At 40.7% G+C, this 17,760-nt stretch overlaps 1 protein-coding gene across 1 annotated transcript in view; it reads left to right on the top strand.

Annotated features, from left to right (window-relative positions):
* The window catches only part of NCK2 (NCK adaptor protein 2), a 71,323-nt gene that overhangs the window by 22,463 nt on the left and 31,100 nt on the right, over positions 1-17,760 (top strand). The window contains exon 2 of the mRNA XM_081907459.1: positions 7,273-7,343. The gene's annotated coding sequence lies outside the window, so the exon portion shown is untranslated. The remainder of the gene's footprint in view (positions 1-7,272; positions 7,344-17,760) is intronic.

The following is a 17,760-nucleotide window of genomic DNA, read 5'->3' as shown; positions in this document are numbered from 1 at the left end:
CCAGAACGGATCCCGTTCGCATCCAGAGGTATTACTGTATAGTGTTTATAAGCTTTTAATCTTGCTTTCCTATCCAAGGAAATAGAAGAGTAGAAGTCTTGACTTATCATCACAACACTTGTGTGGCATAGGTTAGCTCTGACTGTGATTGAGTCAACGGTACATCGTGAGCTTCATGGCTCAGCAGACATTTTAACTTGGGTCTCCTAGATCTCAAGTCCAACAGTCTAGATAATGTTTCACGGTGGCTCTTTAAGAGGTCTTAAGATCTGTTTGAACGTAGGTAGTTTACCAGAATCCCAGCCGTGGTACTTTACTTCTGTCATAACAGTGTTTAGTTGGACCCAGAATTACCAGAATGATAACAGAATTTAAGGAAGCCCATCAGCACACAAGAAAACAAATGGAAACACATTGCTGTGATCAGATGTCTAATGTGCAGACAGCATTTGCTAAAGGTGCTTGTTTACTTCTAGTGATTGAAGAGTGATTAAAGAATAAAGACCATCTATTCAAAGACAATTGGAGACCTTCTGCTATGGAGATGTTTAACTATGGAGAAAAGTGAACAAAAGTCAGAACAATAAAACATTATTTTGTAGCTAAACAACCAGGGGTGTCAAAAGAAAGAAAGAAAGAAAGAGACTGGCATTAATTTAAAAAGCACTCTTCATAACTTGATGGCCAAACACAGGGTAGGAATTTTGATGGTTTCTCTGAACGCAGAAGTTAGGTATGCCCTCCTTCACTATCTTTTGCGGTAAGAATGCTCCCGGATATAAAACAGTGACTTAATGTAATGCATAGAAGACTTCTCAGCTTCAGCATGAGTCACCCACTGTTATGTATATTCATTGATGGAGCAGACATCATTCAAATTCTGGAGCTTACTGATGCTCTGCTAGGAGTGGAATGTGTGCAATATAACATCTCAAATGAAACTATGCATACCACTGAGAGGTTTGTTGTACTGCCCTAGGACAGAACAAGCGCTTGCATTGATGTGGTCAAGGGCAGAAAGAAGTCGCTTGCAAGGAGGATTTGTGGAAGGAATTCCACCAACGTGAGCTACTCTTGAACAGCATGTAAAGAAGGCAGTTTTCTAGGTTGGTCGTGCCTGGAAACAGACTTTTGTTTCTAAGGCCTTTCCTTCCCCAAAAGGTTTAGGCAGGATTCAGGTGGGTGACGGAAACTGTACATGGCTTTCTTCTGGCTGCCCAAAATATCAGGACAGGGAATGCAAAACTTCCCTGTTCTCTTGTGAGGCAGAATGCTTCAGCAAATCAGTCTGATAAACCAGAATAATCTTCAGCATGTATGTTTGTTAAATTTAAAAACCAGTGTAACTATCTAAGAACATATGCCAGAATTCCTACTTGGTTTCCATTAAATTGCCGCCCTGTCTTCTGCTCTCAGACTTTGGCCTATCGACACAAGAAATCCACAAAGTTTTATTGATAAAACCAACTGTGTGTCATCACTGAAAAGGTCGGCTCACCAGCCACCTAACATTTGAAGATGGGGACAACTTGAGAAGGTGCACCTCTGGGTGGGCTTGTGGAATTGAACTGTTTTGGAGTACTTTCCGTTTGGGTGTGTGCACTCCTGTGTAGAGCCTTGGTTGTTTTTTTAAAAAAAAAATCAGGGATGGGGCCTTCAGTCTGCCATGGTGTTATTGGAGTCTCATCAGCCCTGACCCTTGGCGATGCTAGCTGGAGAGTTCTGGTCCAACAACATCTGGAGGGCCACAGGTAGACAATACAGTGCATAGAGCTGTATGAGGACAAATTCCCATCTCTTATTGATTATTGTAGTTTCTACTGGTACAGTTATGCGAAGTTCAAGCAAGTCCTGGGAACAAATTACTGATCTTTATTCTTGTATGGATTGGTACCATGCTGCTCGTGCTCTGCTTAAATTTGGTCTGTTGCTGAACATTTCTACTTCAGGTGGAGCCCATAGGTGTCTGTTAACAGAAGATACTGTCATTTTAGGAATCTCCCTTCTGAACGGTGTTTCTCAGAAATGATGGAAGTGTACGCCAACAGTGACTTGAAAGTGAAGTGATTGGAAATTTTGTGTAACGCGCCTTAACGGTTAAGCATTCTGGTTTGATTGTTGCTCAAAACATTATTTGCTTAATGACATAAGATGTGCACCTTGGATAACAAATTACCTTGAGCACTCATTTCCACCTAGGATTTAATGATGTTCAGGATTTAAAGCTTTCTATAGGCAGTGGCGTCAGTAAGGAAAGCTAAGCATGGTCTTGTTCTTCAGTACTCATTTCAAAACACGCAAAGTAGGGAGTGGCTTGAGAAAGAGAAAGGAAATAGAAATAAGCTTTCTGAAAAGGTTTGAAGGAAAGCTGTGACCATAGCTAGCTAACTTAATTTTATCTCGGAAGCCTTTGTGGAAGGGTTTTCCTGTGAGCAATCTAGATTATAACATTCGTAGGCTAGACTCTTACTGAGCATCAGAATCACTTAGGCTCTATGTGACATTCAAAAATTAAATGTATAAGTCTGTTAACTAAAGGAAGTCTGGATTTACAATTTTATTAAAGTATACTCACTAATAAGGACTTCTCTATGAATCAATATAGCCTCTGCAGAAATTAGCTGGTAGGAAATCTTTACAAAAGGACTGGCATTATTGCCTTGATAATGTTTTAATGTGAAAGAAAAGTCGTATAAAATTTTATATTGCTGGTATTCAGTACCACATAAAACCAGATACACAGGCTCCAGCAGCATAAATGCTATATATAATCTCTAACTAAAGACAGATTTTATATATTTGGTAGGATTGTTCCAAGATAAGAGTTTTCTTTATTGGAGGATATTAACAGCATCCCCAGCTTTCCATTAATATTAGGCATGTATTCTTTAATTAATTGCTCACTCAAGAGCATTATGACCAAGCATGGAATCTTTTAACAGTAGTAAATTCTGGCATGCTTAATGAAAATCAGTGGCATCCAAATGTATGTTTGGAAGGTTTCTCAAATTGCAAAATATTCAGAGGAGTATGTGCGAATAAGGATGGATAGACAGGTCAAAGTTGTGAAAAATATTAGGTTCTTCTCATTAACGTCATGAAAGTAAGATATATTAACAGGGAGTACCCAACACCGCCTGGGATTTTTAAAGAACCCACCAAATACTGTGTTTTTTAAATGGATTGTGTAATTGGCCACCTTAGACCCATCATGCCATAGTGACTTTTTGATTCGAAATCTTGATTCAAAATGGCAGCCAGCATACCAATGGCAATGAATCTGCTTCCCCTTCCTTGGGGAATGTCTTCACAGAGTTTGGAAATGTTATCTCTAGAGGTGGCCAAACCTATGTCAATAAAGCGGCACCGTCACACACAAGTCACCTTTTAGTGCACCATCTTGATTCATAATGGTGCCTGACACTCAAACACTGACCCCTCCCCACCCCCCACAAGTTTGGCAACAATGTCTGGGTAGGCAGCTGAACCTATGAAGAACAAACAGACAAACCACTTTCCAAAATATATAGTAGATAACAGAAATAGCCAATATGGTGCCCTCCAGAACAACTCTCCTCCCTGACCATTAGCAATGGAAGCTGGGATTGGTGAATATTATAGTCCACAGCATCGGCTATCCCAGTGTAGAATTTACAAAATATTCTGTTTTGTAAGCAAATTTTAGTAACCTTTGTTATGATTATAGTGTACAGTGGTACCTCAGGTTACAGACACTTCAGGTTACAGACTCCCTAACCCAGAAATAGTACCTCGGGTTAAGAACTTTGCTTCAGGATGAGAACAGAAATCACGCGGCGACGGCAGGACACCCCATTAGCTAAAGTGGTACCTCAGGTTACGAACAGTTTCAGGTTAAGAATGGACCTCCAGAACAAATTAAGTTCTTAACCCAATATCTGGGAAGTAAGCCCTACTGAATCCAATAGGCCTTCTGAGTAGGCATAGTTAGGATTGTGTTGCTATTTTCTCTCTTTTTCTGTATACATATGCATTTTAAAATTATAATTAATCATGTGAGACAGATTTTTACCCCATGCTAATGGGGCTTGGACCAAAGACAGCTCAGGCAACAGCTAGTCTCATTCTTGCTGGAACAAAATATGTTCCTTTCCTCCCACGTTGAGAGCAGACCAGGATGTAGCTCAGGGTTTGTGTCAGAGTTGGAACTATTTATGAAACTAATCCATATTTTTGAATGATTTCCACATCTAATCCTGCAGGACTCTCTATTTGAGTTTTAAAAGCAGAAACGACATGATTGGATTCGTGCTCAGATATTGTATTCAGATAGCTCTGAAGGTGCCATTAGATTGACAAGTCTGCAACAGCATATTGTTTAGCAATTTATAGCATTCTGCCATTAGTCTTTGACACAGTAGTACAGTCAACAATCAAAATACAATATAGCAAAATTTAAAAAGGAGGGAGCCTTGGAAGTCCAACGATAGGGGTAAGTTTGCTTTTTAATCAAGGCACAGTCCATATTGCTGCTGGATTTATAACCCTGTTGTGTTTATTTTTAGGGTATGATAAGCTATTGTTGACTGCGTCAGCATAAAGAATCACATTGTTAAACTTGCTTAATATTCTTTATGATCAGCTCCTGGTTTTTTAATCATTCTTATGTTTCTTAAGCTACACCAATTCAAGCTTAAACCTTTTTTTTTGCTTGATCTTTGGCTAGACCTGAATAATATGGGAGAATGACTTCTCCTTCTTAGTGAATCTGTAGTGCTTCTGCAACGTCCACTATGTTTTTCAGGCTGCAATCCTATATGTACTTACCCAGGAGTAATTTACACTGAACAACGAGGCTTACTTCGAAGTAGACTTAACGTAGGATCTGAAATGCTCTAATACTCTATATACACATTCTCAGTGCTGTTTTTGGGCAACTATGTGGTCTTTTCCCTTGGGAGATGGTTGATTATTTGAGTACCCATCTCCTTTTTGTTAGGGTCATGAAAAAAAAGATGTAGCATGAGTTTTAGTATCTTCTTCCCTTTGAATGCAATGGTGCATTTTAACCGTAAAAGCTGTCATGGTTGAAATAATATCCCAAATGTACCTGTAATGTTCAACTATTCATCACAGCAGTGTTTGTTTTTTAGAGCAAATGCCTTATTTCAGGTATATTATTGTTTTAGAATATGTGCGTTTTGTAGAGCGTCTCCAAATACTTAAAAGAACTTTTGACATGCTTTTCAATTTCTTTAATCCTTTTTACAGTTTTTTTATTATTATGTTTGATCATGAAGAGGTCAGGTGCAGAAGGTTTTAAAACCTATCTTCAGTGTCCACTTAAGGCAGCTAAAAATTACTGGGGTCCACTAGTCACAAAATGGTGGTGCAGTGACAGTTCAAAAATTGGTGGTAGATGGAGGCAGTGTTTACCTTTTTTTTTTTTAAACTGATCTCTAATCCATCTTTAGAAATTGCTAAATTCTTCACCATAGCATTTCCCTTTTGACAGGGAGTTCAATAACTTGGCTTTCCTTAAGTTAAACCTCAAAGAGATGTTTTCATTTAACTCTTTTCCTTCTCACCCTAACATACGTCTCTCAATATATTTTTACCCATCTCCTGTAATTTTTCTCCCATTCTCCATGTACCTTACTCTCACTCCCACAAGCTGTTAGTTTCTTTCATCCTTCCTGTCTGGTCCTTTTACATTCAATTAGTATAGTTGTTTCTTCGTTTTGGTGGTATAATGAAGTACTATGAAGGAGAAGTTTTCTCTTTTACCAGCTCCCCACAAAGCTACGTATCAGCCATGGCCTTAATTTAATTTAATTATAAAACATGGACTGTTTTCATATACACAGTAATATGCTTGCGGTACCTAAAGATTAACCGGACCTGGGAGTGGAGGAAGATTAGCTGTGTCCCTCTAATATTATTCCTTTTTCTAGGAAAAGCATTTGGGTTGCAATCAGTAACTGATTCTTAGGTATTTTTCAACTAAAACTTTTAACAGCAATCTGAAAGACCACCTCTTCTACAGTGTTATGATGTGCAGAGGGGGGTCCTCTTGGTAGCACCACTGCCCTTGGAAATTATGGCAGTGGTGGCTCAGAAGACCCTTCAGTTATGGAATTCCCTCTCCACAGAGGTCACCCGGCACTTCAATGGTATCACTTTAGTTGTATACTGAAGACACAATTCCTTACTCTTTCCTTTGGCACCTGAGGTATATGGTTTAGCATCCACCCTAGTCTCTTGACTGTAATTCTTTTTTAACTGATTTTAATACATATTTTTTTACATTACTGTAACCTGCCATAGGACCTCATGGTGAAGGGATGTGTGTGTGTAAGAAATAGAATTACAGTCAATCTTTGGTTGTCGAACGTCTCGGCTGCCAAACATTTCAAAAGCCGAACACCAACAACCCAGGAGTAGCTGCTTCCATTTTTGAACGCGCCTCAGATGTCGAACGGCTTCCGAAGCGCGTTTCTCTCTCTTTTTCAATGAGATTTGCTGACACCCCTTTGATCCTCGGTTGTCGAACGTTTCGGAAGTCGAATGGTCTACCGGAATGGATTATGTTCGACAACCGAGGTTCCACTGTAATAGTAATAGTAATAGTTGGGCACCTGGTTTTGTTTTGATTTGCTTACTGCAACCCCTACATGAAATCTTACTCTGTTCCAATGGCCCATGACTCTCAGAAGTAAACCCCCCCCCCACTCAGGGAGGGGGTTAGTGAGGACGTGGAGAGCTGAGAAAAGCATGGATCAGTAACTGCTTCTATGATGGCAATGCCATCTTTGGATACCATCCAATATGTCTACAGTATTGATGGGTTCTGAACTTTCTTGAGTTTGAAGCCATTTATCTGGTCTGTTGCTACAAAGGCTGCTCCCAGCTGTAGTGAAAGAGGAGAAAGTGAGACAGTGGATATTATGGCATGGATGTGAGCCAATGTAGTTACCTGAGACTAAATGCAAGTACATCCTTTGGGACTAACTGTGTGTGTGTGTGTGTGTGTGTGTGTGTGTGTGTGGTTTTGCCATAGTATAGTATACTTTGGTCAAAGGCTGATCACTCAATAAAGTTTGCTTGAGTTCAACTGGCTACAGTTCCCTAACATTTCTTCTGTGTAATTTTTTTCTTGTGAAAATGGAAATCGTATCTACATTTTGGTTTACGTTAATTTAAAATTAACACATACACCAAGTAAAGTAGAGTGATTAAAAGCATGTGTTGTCTTTAGCGTTCTAATTGAAAGCTTGTTTTTGTTTGTTTCAGAATCTTCTCACAAGCGTAACTCTGCTCAAGAGACTTAATTTTCTGTGTCTGGATCCTGAATTGTGCCAAAGGTAAGTTACATGGATTTCATTTGAACTAAGAATACTTCTCTCTTTCCCACTTAAAATCGCTGAACTAATTGTGTCTTGCCTCCATTTCTCAAGTGCTTTTATCATGTAGTATGCTTAAGGCTGCGACTGTACTATCAGTTCCAGGATGGTGACTTCTGTCACGTTGCTTGTGCTCACTCTTAAATATGGGGAGGAATCCTTAACTTAGCCTCCTTAACTACTTGTTCCAAGATATGGTGCAGGAGGTCTTTAATGTCATGCATTCCTGAGTGAACAGCAACGGAGGCAGTACCAGTTGTGTTACTCAGTGGAGATGGAACCATCTTAGAAATGTCTAGACCTTGGAAAGGATTTCTGTCCTCTCCCCTTGGAAAGGGGAAGACAAAAATCTTCCTTTGGAAGGATTTCTGTCCTCCCTCCTCACATATTTTCTTTCCCTCACCTCTCCATAAGGTTACAGTTTCTGGTGCCTGTAAAATTAACCAAGTGTATAAAATAATTGGTTTTGCTTCCTTTCTGAGTAGCAAAGTTTGATTATCTATCTGTGCCTCCTTGGATTTGCAAATGAGAGTGTTAGTTGTGGTATCATTGGTTATCTTCATGTTGTCGCCATAATTCCAGATAAGTTGATTTGTAACACTGGCATTAGTAAGAAGGGAAGCAATTACTGTAGTGTAACTTTTAATAATCCCCGTAATTCAGATGGGAAGATGCAATTGACTCTGAAGCTGATTGTGCAGGTAGCCATGTTCTGAAAGGGAATACAGTGGTACCTCGGGTTACATACGCTTCAGGTTACAGACTCCGCTAACCCAGAAATAGTACCTCGGGTTAAGAACTTTGCTTCAGGATGTGAACAGAAATTGTGCTCCAGCGGTGCGGTGGCAGCAGGAGGCCCCATTAGCTAAAGTGGTGCTTCAGATTAAGAACGAACCTCCGGAACGAAATAAGTACTTAACTCGAGGTACCACTGTACCAAATGGACAAGACCATTATGGAAATCTCTGGTCTGGAGGGAGTGGAAAGAAGCAAAATGGATCTGAGTGTGCATTGCACTTCTTCTGGGAAACAAGAATTTGAGGAGTTGGAGCAGTACCTATTAGAATTAAGTAGTCCTGTGTAGATTTCCATCAACCTAGAAAAAAGTGGCTTCATTTTCTCTGGTAAACTCTGCCATCTCCAAAGATCCAGAACTGGAAAGGAAGAAGCTTTATTCTTTACTCCAAGGGGCATAATCAGCTTGTTTCAGGTGAAAGGGAAACTGCAGAAGTTTTCTTTCACGATGGAGACGGACTTTCTGTCTTGTAGCCAGGGGCCATCTACAGGTACCAGCCAGCATCAAAGCAGTGTTATGCTTGTTAAGTTCATTTTGATACGGTTGGGTTTTTTTAATGATACAGTGATACTAACCATTGTCATCAGTTGATGAAAGAGATCAGCTCTCAACAGTCTCTGAAGCTAAGTGGGAAAACTGCACCTGTTGTTTCTTATGTGGGCTGCAGTCATGAGCCATATTGATTATTATTTTTTAGCAATTCCAAACGTAGAACAAATTGCTAGTCCTGTTTTTTATTTATTTATTGTAAGTAATGTTACATGATGGATAGATATCTGGTAAGACTATCCCTATCCCTTGCTCAAGTGCCCTTCAATATCATTTAAGAAATCAGCTTTTCTTGCCTTATCCATATCATTTATTAAATAGCTGCCCCTGCTCTTCAACCGAGGGGCAAAAGGCAGAGTCATAATCCATCTTATTTACATTCCCTTATCCCTGACTCTCAACCTTGCCTGGCTTTCACTAATCTTGTAATGTTGCCAAAGTTTTAACTAGCCTTCGTAGCTGTGTTTTTAACTGCGCCTTGATGTTATTCATGCATATCAAGTTGCAGGCTGTATTTCATTGGCCAGTTGGCAATCCTAACTCCTCTCGATTTCCTCAATCAGATTTATTACTGTGAAAGAATAGAAAATTACGAATACTACCAGTTGTGATACAGTGGTGCCTCGCAAGATGAAATTAATTCGTTCCGCGAATTTTTTCGTCTAGCGAATTTTTCGTCTTGCATTTCAAAATTCAAACCCAGAATTTTTTTTAAAAAAAGCAGAGTGGCCCAATGGTCACAGAAAATCATAAAAATGCAGGGGGGAAAAACAAGCTTCCAGATTCTTGCAAACCCCTCCCCAACACCAAGTCCTTGAATTCCAAACACTCCAACCCAAAATCCAACCCCCCCAAAAAAGTTTAAAAAGCTTAACTTACCAAATGGCTGCAAAAGAAGTTTTGGAAAAGCTTCAAAAATCACCAAAGTCTTTAAAAACCTCAAAAAAGGCTACTATGTACACTGCGTTCTATGAGTTGCTCCTCGAAGTCAAGTCGCAACTGTATTAACGGTGTTAAGAAAAAGGAAACAAACTTGCAAGACGTTTTCATCTTGCGAAGCAAGCCCATAGGGAAATTCGTCTTGCGAAGCAGCTCAGAAAACGGAAAACCCTTTCGTCTAGCGAGTTTTCCGTCTTGCGAGGCATTCGTCTTGCGGGGCACCACTGTACATGTTTCTATGGTGCTTGGATATGTATTGCATTATATGCATAATGATGTCCGAACTAAATAAGTAACTTGATTGTATTGTATCCATGCGAGATTCCCCCCCCCCACTGCCCAATTTGCAATTTTATTTAAACTGTAAAATATCTGCAGTATTCTGATAATACAGATTGGAATACATGTTTCCCTTTCAGAGGACAGAAGGGCATTTACAGACAGCAACACAGTAGACTCCCTTAGAAAGCAGGTAATAGCTTTCTAGGGGATTAGTAATCGGGTTTGCAATATTAGAAGTTTCGGAGTTTTGTCCTTTGTAGGTAAGATCAAGGTTAAATTTGCACAGTTTAGAAACCAATCCCCACCCCACCCCCACCTCCACCCCCGCAAATGATAGAAGTGCTGTGGTGCTTCTGGAAAAAGTGAATTGAGAAGAGCAGCGGCTCTTTCATGTGAAAATCAATAGGCCAAAAGAACAGATAGGGCCAGATCTCATACAAACTTCAAAGTTTTGAGACTGGCAGTGACTTGCACTATATATGAACCATTATCTGCATGCTGGAGGGGATAACTGCAACGTACCAGGTGACCAGTCGGGTATTTATTTCTCTTTCCCTTTAAACATAGGACTTAGCTGTTGTAAAGGGATTGTGTCTTGCCACACTAGACTGGGTGAAACACTGAAATTCTGTGACGATAGCTTATAGACAGAGGATCAGTGATTCTGCACCCAGCATGGAAATTCCCAGATCACGATGGTCTTGATTTAGACATTGTATTGGAAAGGCGAGTAAACATAATATTCTCTTCTGTTTTTATGCAGTGTGTATTTGCCAGATGTGAAATCCATGGGACTTGGTTGATCTGACACACACCACTCATTTCCCCTCTTCTTATATAATATCCAAAATGCCACAGATTCTGCTTTGGAGAAGTACTTTTGCAAGCAGAACTCTTATTTCTCAGGTCCACCCTCTTCTTTTGTTTATATGGAACCTGTGGCCAAATGCTCTTCATTGCCTTTCTCTGCCTAGAAATGTGGAAGGAAGGACAATGGGCATTCTTAAAAGCTGAATTCCAAGGGATCAAGGAAGGAGTTCCCTGGTTTGTTCAGCAGATTGCTCCACAAAGCAGTGAGGAACATTTGGAGTAAGGCAGAACCAATCTATTAAGTAGGCTACACTGTGACCCTTGTGGTTTGCTCAGGATCTGGTTGGGGTGCCTAAAGTAATAATAATAATTTATTAATAATAATAAATAATAATAATTTATTATTTATATGCTGCCCATCTGGCTGGGTTTCCCCAGCCACTCAATGTGGCAGCTATAGTAGAGGCATCATTGCCCAGATGGGCAGTAGTTTCCCCTCAACAAGAGCTGTTCTTGGTTGCCGCACTCTAGCAAGCTCCATAAGAGCCAGTTCAAGTAGCAGGTTGTTGGCACACGGAGACTCCATTGTAGTTGCAAGGTATTTGGCTAGGTCACTCCTGAAGGATTCTTCTAGTGTTTCGTATAAACTTATTTAGAATCTCATTTTCTATAGTCTCATTCTGACACAAGCTCTCAGGTAACAGGTTTTTACAGTTGTCAGGGTATGGCAGTTGTTAAATTTGTTTACATATTCACTAGCAAGACTTGCCTTGTTGGGTTTTTCACCCTTTAAGTTTATCTTTCCTTAAATGGCATCTCACAACATAGTCAGTAATAAATAACTATATACTAAAAACTCAGGATCATTTATTTGTTTTAAAACTACCTCATCTGGGTCTCAAAGTTGCTTGCAGAAACAAAATTAAAATAGCAGCAGCAGTAAAAACTATAATTAAAGTACAGCACCATAAAATTACCCAAAATAAGACCTGAGCAACAACAACAAAAGTCTCCAAGTCTCTCCTAAAGACTAACAAAGAAGATGCCATGTGTATTTTCTTTTTTGGGGGGGGGTGATTCCAAGGATATGGGGTCACCACAGAAAAGGCTTTGTCCTTTAATGCTTGTCAATATTACAGCTCTAAGCAGGGAGCCAGACACCTTAAAAGCTCAGGCAGGTTCATATAGGTGCAGGTGGTTGTTTTGATAACCTTGACCCACACTTAGGACTTTAAAGACTAATACCAGAATCTTAAATTAGAACTGAAAATGAATTGATACAGAATTCTACTGGCCAGAACGACAGTGTGACTTAGTTGAATTATCACCCACAGAAGTAAGTTGAAGATAGTCCAATATAGAAACATCTTTTCTGATTGGGATAAAGTTGTATCTTGCTGTGTGTGTGTGTGTGTGTGTGTGTGTTTGTGTGTGTGTGTGTTGTTAAGTGGCATTTCATTGTTTCTTCAGAAGATACAAAGGTTCAAAGTTTCCAGGAGTGTTTTTTTCCTGCATGAGAACATAAGCATATATTAGGTGCTTGTGGTTGCTTTTTTTGGCAGTTTGATATTTATCAGTGACATTTTTTTCTCCCAGCTGTGATAATTTTGACAAGGAACATCTGGTTAATCAGTGTTCATGCATTCTTCCTTTTAAAAAGCCACAACAGCCTTTGTAGTTTAGCACCGAACAGGTTCCCTGCAAGTTATACTCAGATGCCATAGCAATGTTGCTCCTGTAGCAAGAAACAGAACTGTGTGCACTTTCTGTAACACTGCCTCTTTTAATACAGGGTAGCAATGTGGAAGCTGCATTCTGGATTTGTTCACCCACCTGTCCTTTGAGCCAGTGCTAAAACTTGGGATGACTTGGGAAGAGGCAGAACTTGGGAGAATGAGAGCATTGCATGTGTATAATAATAATAATAAATTTATTATTTATACCCCGCCCATCTGGCTGGGTTTCCCCAGTCAGTCTGTGTGGCTTCCAACTGAATATTAAAAACTATGCAGCATCAGACATTAAAAGCTTCCCTAAACAGGGCCGCCTTCAGTTGTATTTTAAAGGTAAAATAGTTGTTTATTGCCTTGACATCTGCTGGGAGGGCGTTCCACAGGGCAGGCGCCACTACCAAGAAGGCCCTCTGCCTGGCTCCCTGTAACCTCACTTTTTGCAGCGAGGGAACTGCCAGAAGGTCCTCGGCGCTGGACCTCAGTGTCCGGGCTGAATGATGGGGCTTTTGAGACTGCCAATCTGCGCTGTGCATCTTGAGTCAGGACTAGACTCCTAGGATGGCCTTGGAGGCTGAGACTAGTGGGATAAGTGGTAGTATAGTTGAGTAGGGTTGAAGGAGGAGTGGTGCAACAGGTAGAAAAGGGACTTGGCCATGAGCCCTGACCTGCGAATAGCTTGCATAAAACATTTAGATCCAGAATTGGCCTCCACAGTCACTTATGGACTCACTGTTAAGACCGTGTTCATGGAAGACAATCTTACGCGGCTACGAGTGGTCGCCAAAGAAGATGAAGAAGAAATATTTTCTAGACTAAAGTCAGCTGGGTTAGAGCATGGTTCTGATAACACCAAGATTTCAAGTTCAATCCACGTAAGGGAGAGCTGCGTATTCCTGCATTGCAAGGGGCTGCACTAGATGAGGGTCCTTTGCAACTCTACAATTCTGTGATTCTAAGCTTTCTTTGAACAATAGCATATTGCAGGAGACTTCAAGTTTAAATTTGACTGATTTCAATTGTACAGTTAATGCTGCAAACAGAGCACCAGAACAATGTGTATTCTAGGTGGCATGTTGTTGATTTTGCAGATAATTAGCTGGAAGGGATAGGGGAGCTTCTTGTTGTTTTGGATTGTACAGAAGTGTATTTTTGTTACTGCTCCATCTTCACTGCCTCCAAAAAAACATTTGTTTTTGTCTTCTTGATGGGATCTGTCTTGCCTTCTCATTGACCTCCAGCACACCTATTTTTTCAGAGTGCTTTTTAACTTTCATTGCTTGCTGCTGTCCTACAACTCATGGGCAGAAACCATGCATTTTGGCCAAGGAAAGGACAGCTGGTGATGCAGTCGTATGTTTGTGTGAGCAGGGTTTATGTTAACTGTTATAAGGATTGGTTAAGTTTTTCTGTTAAAACTGGGCAAAATACGGTCAAGAAGGTACTGCAGTCAGATTTTTTTTTCCCTTTTCACTCTGGTCACACATCAGAATACCAAAAAAAACAACAACTCCATTCTGTGATGAATCATTTCATGATTAACAACAGATTTAAGGCTGAGCAATATGATGTACAGAATGCATTTAGCAATACTGTTTTAAAACCACATATATGCAATGTGCATGTACAGCTTCTGTGCTAGTAGTAGTGTGTGCAACACCCTTTCGTCTTGTAAGGAAACTGCATATTTTGCTTTTGAGGTGGCCCATAACTTGAGGTTTCCTGTTAACAAAGGATATGTAAGTTAGAGTGGCTGCTTGCTGTGTGCACATTGCATTGCACACTTTGACAAAAGAGCAGGCTTTTACATACCCAACACCTGCATTTCAGGGGAACAATGTGAACAGGGTTAAGACACTTGACACGGTATGTCCAACCATGTTATTGTAAAATGGGAATTTTTAGTCTAAGAATGGTATCTAACTGTGGAAGAATTGTGAAGGTGAGGGAGGATATAATCCTGTCTAAATTTTATCTGTTGCGATTGTAGACCTTTCTCGGTGCATTTACATTAAAAGAGAGTAAATGAAGTTCATATTCATAAAATCCATATTCAAATTGCTGCTAATATGGTGGTGGATATTACAGTGTATTGGATGCTAAATATTTGTAATGTATACCAGGTTAAAATGCACGAACACAAAGCTTGTGTGCATGTGTGTCTTTCGGTTTTCTTGTCTCTGCTGTAACCCCCTCCATTGCTCCAGCGACAGATCAAAAAGCTGTATCTTAATAGTGATGTGGTAGCATGCCAAAAGACATATTATACCAGTGGAGAGGATTATAGGGCAACATTGAAAAATGGGACGAGTTTTTGCAGGTGTCTCTTGATGTTTAACTTAGGCTCCTCCAACTCTGCTAGCCGACTTCTGACCTATTTCTGTGCTACACTTCAAACCATGGTTTTGAAGAGATCCTGCTCTGCTTTAATCTGGGTCAACAAACTGTTTAGTGGAAAACTTGTTTCACAGATTGCTCAGTCCTATGCGGTGGGAACATCCGTATTTGAAATTCTGTTCAGAGGGAGCTAGTGGCATGTTTCACCAAGTCATGGTGGGAGTTGGCCTGTTTTTGCATAAATTAACAACTGTGCCTTTAACTTAAAAAATAATAATTATGTGCTGATATGCCTAAGTAGACATTCAAAGCCGATTGCCTTTTCCAGAAATGAATAATACTTGCATCACTTGGAAATTTGGGACCTTATCCTTGTAGGTTTGATTCCTGTAAGGGAACAACTGCATATTCCTGCATTGCAGAGAGTTGGACTCGATGATCCTCAGGATCTCTTCCAACTCTACAATTATATGATTTTGCTCAGTCACTTTGCTGTAGCAGCAGCAAAGCATTAATAATAGCTTTACCATCCATGTAGTATATAGTCTCTGTGTTTCTGCACTACACTCTTGCTTGTTCAGATCAGGATCTCTGCTAGATCAGGTCAAAGGGAGTATGTCCACAGATATGTTTGGTCCATAATGTGGTGGCACAGCAATAGTATGGAGCCACACAAAAAAGGAGCTTGTGGATTGATTCTGCAAGCACCTTCAAAGCTGAGAATAATGTTGGAGACTAGGCACTTCCCATCACCGAATTCTAAAGGTAAAGGTGCCCCTGACCATTAGGTCCAGTCGTGACCGACTCTGGGGTTGTGGTGCTCATCTCGCTTTATTGGCCGAGGGAGCCGGCGTACAGCTTCCGGGTCATGTGGCCAGCATGACTAAGCCGCTTCTGGCGAACCAGAGCAGCGCACGGAAACGCTGTTTACTGTCCCGCCGGAGCGATACCTATTTATCTACTTGCACTTTGACCTGCTTTCAAACTGCTAGGTTGGCAGGAGCAGGGACTGAGAAATGGGTGCTCACCCCATTGTGGGGATTCAAACCGCCAACCTTCTGATCGGCAAGCCCTAGGCTCTGTGGTTTAGACCACAGCGCCACCTGTGTCCCATCACAAAATTCTGGCAGTGACCAAATGTGGTTAACAATTATGTGTCCTTGGTTCAGCTGAGAGTGCTATGTTACATTGCAACTTGTTTTCTTTTTTTAAAGTTTTGTTTTAAAATACGCAAAATGGTTTTGGTTTTGGTTTTAGTGTTAAGTTTGTTTTGGTCGTGTGAGTGGATCCCCTTACAGGGGACAGCCTAGCAACTGTCCATGCTGACAGTGTAGTTGTTAATGGGAGAATTTCAGCTTCCCATGTTCAGAATAATTTAAATTAATCTAAATGTGTATTGACAGTAAGAGGATCCAGAGCAGGCACAATTGTAATCTCCCTGTGGCCAGGTCATTTTATTGACCTGTGGTTTGACTATTTTGTGATTACTGTGTGTTAGCTCTGCGTAACTCCCATGGAAGAAACCCTAAAAAATAGAACAGTCATTTTAGCTAGACTACAGCTGTTTTGTCTGCTGTTCTGCAATCCATTCCTTCACTGAGCAGATAGTTTTATTGCTGCTATGTTGAAATGCAAGGTGTTACCGAGTCCATTAAAACTTTTTGTCAGGAAAGCAGGAATGGGGGCCCGGCTGATGTCAGTAGGCATTTTGGGGAGCCCATTCCTGCAGTTTGTTAATACATTAAGATTTAATTGAGGAGGTGCTTGCAGACTTACAGACCATTACTGTAGCAACAAAATACTGAGTGGCACCAAAACCTGTATAAGGCAGAGGCGAGCTGAGTACATCTGTTCTGCTTTTGAAAAGATAAGTCACAGGGTCATTCCACATCAAATCAATGCAAAAAACAAGGGTTTTTGTCACCCACCATCTCGGATTTTGATTAAACTTGGTGTACACCCTTCCCTTATGGTTGAAAGAAACCCCCTTACAGTTTTTTCCTCTATCTTAAACGGTTTTAATTTTATAGCACTTCAAAATTTCATGAAATCTGCATTGTCTGTCCCTCTTGAGACCCTCGGCACATGTACATTCCCACCCACCAGCCATAACCAATGATCAGATCTCTTTGAAATTTTACACAGAGCTCAATAAGAGGATGAGATAGAGGGGGGGAATTAGGGGGGGTTTCCTTCAACCAAAATCCAAGATGGTGTGTGACATGACGGTGTTGACATGACGTGGAATGACCCCACAGTTACTCAGATCTTCCTCTTGCATTTATTACACAGCAATAGTACATTGCAAGACAGAGCAAAAGGACTATAAGCGAAACTGGATATTAATTTTAGGTGCATAGAGTCAACAGAAGCCAATTGTGTGATGTGATCCGGTGGTTAGCGGGCCTGTTAATTTCCCAACAAACGACGTACCATCATGGGCGGTAGAAGGTTATTTTCTTCCAAAGATGAACCATGCCTGCTACTTGGATATTTTATCTGGTCCTTATAAAGGCATGTTACAGTTGGATTTGGATTTATCCCCTAATGAACCAACATGGACGACTGTCTGCATGAAAAGAAAGTGTGTGCAGGGGTGTGTGTTATATGCATATGCCTCTTGCTATGATCTTTTATAGCCTATGAACAATATCCTAAACACTAATCCCAGAAGTACTGTTTTTTGGGGACAGGAGGTGGGCAGGTGTGGAGGATTCCCTGGTCCTGAATGGGGTAACTGTGCCCCTGAAGGACCAGGTGCGCAGCCTGGGAGTCATTTTGGACTCACAGCTGTCCATGGAAGCACAGGTCAAATCTGTATCCAGGGCAGCTGTTTACCAGCTCCATCTGGTACGTAGGCTGAGACCCTATCTGCCTGCGGATTGTCTCGCGAGAGTGGTGCATGCTCTGGTTATCTCCCGCTTGGACTACTGCA

The sequence above is a fragment of the Podarcis melisellensis genome (assembly GCF_964234715.1).
Source record: "Podarcis melisellensis genome assembly, chromosome: 4".
Classification (NCBI taxonomy): domain Eukaryota; kingdom Metazoa; phylum Chordata; class Lepidosauria; order Squamata; family Lacertidae; genus Podarcis; species Podarcis melisellensis.
This window is presented reverse-complemented; position numbering and strand designations above follow the sequence as displayed.